We start from the raw sequence: 7,699 nt of genomic DNA on the forward strand, positions 1-7,699 counted from the left end.
TAGACCGTAAATGAAATTTACAGATTTGAATAGAAAACACATTTAAAGTTAAGCACAATAAATAAATAAAACATTTTAAATCAATGTCACCTGATTGCATTTTAAATATCTAACAAGACACATGTAAGATTCTAAGCACACAAAATGTTGAAATGTAAACATGTGAAGAGAGTCTTACCACAGAGGAAGAAGGTGTCTGACTTATGGATGCTGGGCTCTCAGCCTGCTTATATCTGGTTGAAACTGACAGCCAGGCAAAAGTTAATTATGGACCACTCTGGTAAAGGAAATGGATTGACTGAGAGACCTCTGTATTTCTGTGTCTCACTAGCGCCACCAAGTCCCAGGAGCGCCACACTCCCATTACATTACTTTTTAATGCAATAGTTGGTTTTAAATTGAATTTCACTGAATTTACGTAAATTGGATCAAATCAAATGTTATTTGTCACATGTGCCAAATACAACAGGACCTTACAGTGAAATGCTGACTTATACAAGCCCTTAACCAACAATGCAGTTTTAAGAAGAAAATAGATAATAATAAAATAATAATAATTATGACAATATCAATATGACAATAATTATGACGCTGCCACTCAAATACTGTAATGACACTATAATTGTAATAAAAATATATAATGTTACTTAATTTAGTTTCATTTTTGTGGCATTAATCCTTATCAACAGCTTTCTTTATATTTAAAAAAAATATATCTATTATTTTGCTTTCAAACACATCTAAACGGTCTCCTCAGTCACCTCATGCTGTCAAACACATCTAAACGGTCTCCTCAGTCACCTCATGCTGTCAAACACATCTAAACGGTCTCCTCAGTCACCTCATGCTGTCAAACACATCTAAACGGTCTCCTCAGTCACCTCATGCTGTCAAACACATCTAAACGGTCTCCTCAGTCACCTCATGCTGTCAAACACATCTAAACGGTCTCCTCAGTCACCTCATGCTGTCAAACACATCTAAACGGTCTCCTCGGTCACCTCATGCTGTCAAACACATCTAAACGGTCTCCTCGGTCACCTCATGCTGTCAAACACATCTAAACGGTCTCCTCAGTCACCTCATGCTGTCAAACACATCTAAACGGTCTCCTCGGTCACCTCATGCTGTCAAACACATCTAAACGGTCTCCTCAGTCACCTCATGCTGTCAAACACATCTAAACGGTCTCCTCACCTCATGCTGTCAAACACATCTAAACGGTCTCCTCAGTCACCTCATGCTGTCAAACACATCTAAACGGTCTCCTCGGTCACCTCATGCTGTCAAACACATCTAAACGGTCTCCTCGGTCACCTCATGCTGTCAAACACATCTAAACGGTCTCCTCAGTCACCTCATGCTGTCAAACACATCTAAACGGTCTCCTCAGTCACCTCATGCTGTCAAACACATCTAAACGGTCTCCTCGGTCACCTCATGCTGTCAAACACATCTAAACGGTCTCCTCGGTCACCTCATGCTGTCAAACACATCTAAACGGTCTCCTCGGTCACCTCATGCTGTCAAACACATCTAAACGGTCTCCTCGGTCACCTCATGCTGTCAAACACATCTAAACGGTCTCCTCGGTCACCTCATGCTGTCAAACACATCTAAACGGTGGTCACCTCATGCTGTCAAACACATCTAAACGGTCTCCTCGGTCACCTCATGCTGTCAAACACATCTAAACGGTCTCCTCAGTCACCTCATGCTGTCAAACACATCTAAACGGTCTCCTCAGTCACCTCATGCTGTCAAACACATCTAAACAGTCTCCTCAGTCACCTCATGCTGTCAAACACATCTAAACGGTCTCCTCAGTCACCTCATGCTGTCAAACACATCTAAACGGTCTCCTCAGTCACCTCATGCTGTCAAACACATCTAAACGGTCTCCTCAGTCACCTCATGCTGTCAAACACATCTAAACGGTCTCCTCAGTCACCTCATGCTGTCAAACACATCTAAACGGTCTCCTCAGTCACCTCATGCTGTCAAACACATCTAAACGGTCTCCTCAGTCACCTCATGCTGTCAAACACATCTAAACGGTCTCCTCGGTCACCTCATGCTGTCAAACACATCTAAACGGTCTCCTCGGTCACCTCATGCTGTCAAACACATCTAAACGGTCTCCTCGGTCACCTCATGCTGTCAAACACATCTAAACGGTCTCCTCAGTCACCTCATGCTGTCAAACACATCTAAACGGTCTCCTCAGTCACCTCATGCTGTCAAACACATCTAAACACCTCATGCTGTCAAACACATCTAAACGGTCTCCTCAGTCACCTCATGCTGTCAAACACATCTAAACGGTCTCCTCGGTCACCTCATGCTGTCAAACACATCTAAACGGTCTCCTCAGTCACCTCATGCTGTCAAACACATCTAAACGGTCTCCTCAGTCACCTCATGCTGTCAAACACATCTAAACGGTCTCCTCAGTCACCTCATGCTGTCAAACACATCTAAACGGTCTCCTCAGTCACCTCATGCTGTCAAACACATCTAAACGGTCTCCTCAGTCACCTCATGCTGTCAAACACATCTAAACTGTCTCCTCAGTCACCTCATGCTGTCAAACACATCTAAACGGTCTCCTCGGTCACCTCATGCTGTCAAACACATCTAAACGGTCTCCTCAGTCACCTCATGCTGTCAAACACATCTAAACGGTCTCCTCGGTCACCTCATGCTGTCAAACACATCTAAACGGTCTCCTCGGTCACCTCGTGCTGTCAAACACATCTAAACGGTCTCCTCTGTCACCTCATGCTGTCAAACACATCTAAACGGTCTCCTCAGTCACCTCATGCTGTCAAACACATCTAAACGGTCTCCTCAGTCACCTCATGCTGTCAAACACATCTAAACGGTCTCCTCAGTCACCTCATGCTGTCAAACACATCTAAACGGTCTCCTCAGTCACCTCATGCTGTCAAACACATCTAAACGGTCTCCTCGGTCACCTCATGCTGTCAAACACATCTAAACGGTCTCCTCAGTCACCTCATGCTGTCAAACACATCTAAACGGTCTCCTCAGTCACCTCATGCTGTCAAACACATCTAAACGGTCTCCTCAGTCACCTCATGCTTGTGAAGGAGTTGGCCGTTACTTCGTGTTTTGCTTAGTTTGCATTTGTCACCCTGGTAAAACCATATTGCAAAAATGATTTTAAAGCTACAACAGAAACATTTAGGCTTTCAATTACAGCTCATAAAAGTGTTAAATCAACTGTGTAGTTATTTATCTACAGTGGGATCTATTGAAGATGCTGCAGGAGCTTTTTTTTCGTCTCACATTTCAGTTGTCTAAAACGGTCCAGGAGGATTCTTAAGGCGTAACATAACATCAGTACAGTATTTAAATCATCTTATCCACTCATGTTTCTGACAGCCATGTAGCTGCCTCAAACTTTTATTACACTCTGAGGTAAACCGTTTAGCAGCTGGCTTCTATAAAACTGCTTTAAAATGACTATATAGTTACAATAAAGTGTCAGATTCCTTTCCATTTCTATGACATTTTAATTAATCCTTTACAAATACAGTTTTAATATCTTTCTAACAGCTGTAGCAACTTGTGAGGGAGCCACGATCAGCAGAGACATTTCTTTAACCTATTTTTAACACATGTAATTCAGCAATGTAATGCACACACACTAGATGTTAATGTATTTAAATGTAGGTCAATCCTAAAGTCTTTTGTCTGTAATGTCTCTTTTGGTTGTGTGTCGGACTCCAGTAAGACCACCTGTCACCATTGGCGTCGGCCAATAGGGATCCTAATAAATCAAACCAGGAAGTTGTTCTTTCAAGTCAGGCATTTCACATTGTTCAATATCTATCTCATCCTTGCTTTTATCAAACCTCTGCATTTAATAGTCGTTTAAATGTTCTTTGTGTCTAACATGGTGCAGCCATATTAATGTTCAATAGCGTGAACCTTTACACAGAGCCGGCCCTAGCCTTTTGGGGCCCTAGGTGAGATTTGGGCCACAGTGGAAGTCATGGCCCCTGCGTCCCCGGCCGGTTTAGGCCATGATTACTACGAGTTTAGATAGCTGACTAGATTAATTTACCAATCGAAAAATTAGCTGACATAGCTAATTCAGTGACTGATATAAGAACAGAAAACTGCTGAGGCACAACCATTGTGCTGGATGCACAAGTTGAGCAGGGGGCTGACCGTCTGGGAGGAGCATCAAGGCCTTTTAATTTCTTGGACTGTGTTCTAGTCTTCACTGCAGCCAAGGTTCATTGTTTGGTTTCTCTGCCAACATTTCCACACAGCCAAAATCTGGCTCCGTTGCCACTGCTATTAGACAGAAGATATTTACTTGGCGTGTTTGTGGGTGGAGAGAACATCAACACCATGCAGACTAAGAGTTTATGACATTCAAGTTATTTTAATGTGCAAAGATCTGGCATGACACATGACCTGTGTTTCTGTATCTGAGCGACATGTTTTCTCTCAGCTCCAAACTTGTTACCATCCGCAAATCAGTGGGGTGGAGATGTCAGAGGAATAGACAACTGTGAATTTGGCCACAAACACCTCAACTGACTTTACAGCCATGGGTCTTCTCACAATGCACTGTATTGAGATCAGGGCTGGGGTCATTTCAAGTCAATTTAGGAATTGACCTGCAATAATTTCTCATTAAAAGCCTTGAAGTATTGTAATTTCAGTTCAATTCCTGAATGAACTGGGTTGTATTTCTTCATTAACACACTGAACCTGATTTTAGGTCATTAGGGGCTAAATTGAAGAGAATGATCCGTTGATTTAGCTAAACCCGCTATGTTAGCGCTGGGGTGGAATAAGATCCTGCACACCATGAGGATGGGCTGTCCAGAACAGGAGTTTCTGGCCTCTGACACACTGATGTCATTAAACCGTTGAGTAAACTGTCCTTATAAAACTGTCATTGTACATATTTGATGGATTGTGGCAGGCCCTTCAGAGGATCAGACAGTAACTCTTCATCCACTACATTTTAAGGGTGATTTAATTCCTCAGGCAGAGCCGGCTCTAGCCACTAAGTGGCATAACTGGCATAGGGGGCCCCCGACCCCCCCATTCCCCAAAAATAAGTAAAAAATAATAATAATTAGGAAATCTGTCGTCTTCTCAAGTTACTATTAGGAGTTAGAATAGCAGAATACCCAAGATGCATTTTAAAAATGTGGTTGTACATTAGCAGTTTTTCTCTTGTTATGTCAGTCACTGAATAAAGGTCTTCACGGGTCCACCCGATTACCTGGGACCCGAACCGGTCCCAAATTCCATAGAAAGTGTCACGTTCTGACCTTTATTTCCTTTGTTTTGTCATTATTTAGTATGGTCAGGGCGTGAGTTGGGGTGGGCAGTCTATGTTTGGTTTTCTATGATTTGGGTATTTCTATGTTTCGGCCTAGTATGGTTCTCAATCAGAGGCAGGTGTCATTAGTTGTCTCTGACTGAGAATCATACTTAGGTAGCCTGGGTTTCACTGTGTGTTTGTGGCTGATTGTTCCTGTCTCTGTGTTTGCACCAGATAGGACTGTTTTTTTTTCTTCACATTTCTTGTTTTGTTAGTTTATTCATGTATAGTGTCTTTATTAAAGTACCATGAATAACCACCACGCTGCGATTTGGTCCACCTCTCCTTCACCAAAAGAAAACCGTTACAGAAAGACCCTCGGATCTCGGTCGGGTCCTGTTTGATGGCCATTATTTTAGATGCAACAGAAAATGGATGTGTGAAACCATTTCGGACAAATGTTGGACATGTTTCAGGTCAGGATCCGGTCAACCTCAGATCCTAATCGAGTTGGGTATTGATCTTCAGAAAAATGACCTGGTCCTGTCGAAGTCGGGTTGGAATTTTGTGGTTCCAATTTGGCGCGGGTCTCATTTTCAGGACCCAAGAAAACCTCTATCACTGACAGTCTCTTAATTAGCCCATGTCAGTTAAGTTTTTGTAGCTTGCTGAGATAGTCTAGTAACCATGGTTGAATTGGGATGCCAGATAGCCTAGTTGTTAGAGCTGATGGACTAGTAATCTAAAAGGTTGCTAGATTGAATCCCTCAGCTGACAAGGTAAAAAAATCTGTTGTTCTGCCCCTGAACAAGGCAGTTAACCCACTGTTCCTAGGCCGTCATTGAAAATAAGAGTTTGTTCTTAACTGACTTGCCTAGTTAAATAACAAATCAACCAGGCTCGCAGAGCATGAGCTCAGGGGCCTTAACCTCCAGGGGGCCCCCCATTGATTTTGTTTGTCACTCTCACCCATATATCATATTAACATTCCATAAGTCACGTAAAAATGTATAGAATTGCAGAAAATGTGTCATAAAATTGGGTGGGGGTGGGGGGCAAAAACAACATTTAGTTTAGGGTCCCCAAAAGGCTAGGGCCGGCTCTGGAGACACCCTAGCAGCTTGGCTCACATCAGCATTTTTTTACACGGTTCAATCCATTAAAATGTCACAGCAGTAAAACTCTATATCTGGATATGAAATGTCTGTGGCAGGGATCCACAAAACAACCGAGCAGGGTTCATTCAGATCTCATTTCCAGGTCACGTATCTCGCTGTAAATTTAGTATGGGAGGGGCCAATGTCAGCAATGTGAGGACCTCGTGGTCGACCAATAAGGTCTAACTAATGTGCTGTCCTGAACCGGATCTCTCTGTGGTCCACATTACAGGTTATGAGGTCTAAATAATGTGCTGTCCTGACCCGGATCTCTCTGTGATCCACATTACAGGTTATGAGGTCTAAATAATGTGCTGTTCTGACCCGGACCTCTCTGTGGTCCACATTACAGGTTATGAGGTCTAAATAATGTGCTGTTCTGACCTGGATCTCTCTGTGATCCACATTACAGGTTATGAGGTCTAAATAATGTGCTGTTCTGAACCGGACCTCTCTGTGATCCACATTACAGGTTATGAGGTCTAAATAATGTGCTGTTCTGACCCGGATCTCTCTGTGATCCACATTACAGGTTATGAGGTCTAAATAATGTGCTGTTCTGAACCGGACCTCTCTGTGATCCACATTACAGGTTATAAGGTCTAAATAATGTGCTGTTCTGACCCGGACCTCTCTGTGATCCACATTACAGGTTATGAGGTCTTCACTTTTCCTGCATGCAATGTGAAGTCAATGTAATATTAATCTCAGAAGTGTTCAAGGATAAACACATGGGGATCGGTTGTGTTTTCCCATGAAGCTTTACAGATCTATGGACAAACAAGTAGTTAAAATGATCCCCCCCCTGTCAGCAGCCTTCTCCTGCCAATCGCCCTGTTCCCGAAACTGGAAGTCAGAATTACATGCAGCCGATTGCTTTATGATCATCTGTCATAGAGATGTCAAAGTATCAAACCCCAACTGCTGAGCTGTTGTTGACACTCCAATTTCATCCCATACAGTCGACAGCAGAGTCACAAGAAGTACAGTCTACCAAAGCAACAGATGAGTTACGAGCCCAATATGGCCATGTTCAGTGGTCAGAAATACATCCAGCTTCCACAGCAATCTCTAAGGTAATTTAGCATTGCTTCGTTGCTTTGTTGGCAGATCTGCTGCTATTTGAGCCGTGTTCCAGAGGATATTAACGTATAGGGAGCAGACTTATACCTGATATGGCTATTAAACGGCCTTGTCAAATATCTGCTTATTTTTGGACAGCTTT

Source organism: Oncorhynchus masou, unplaced genomic scaffold (genome assembly GCF_036934945.1).
Source record: "Oncorhynchus masou masou isolate Uvic2021 unplaced genomic scaffold, UVic_Omas_1.1 unplaced_scaffold_2432, whole genome shotgun sequence".
Lineage (NCBI taxonomy): Eukaryota > Metazoa > Chordata > Actinopteri > Salmoniformes > Salmonidae > Oncorhynchus > Oncorhynchus masou.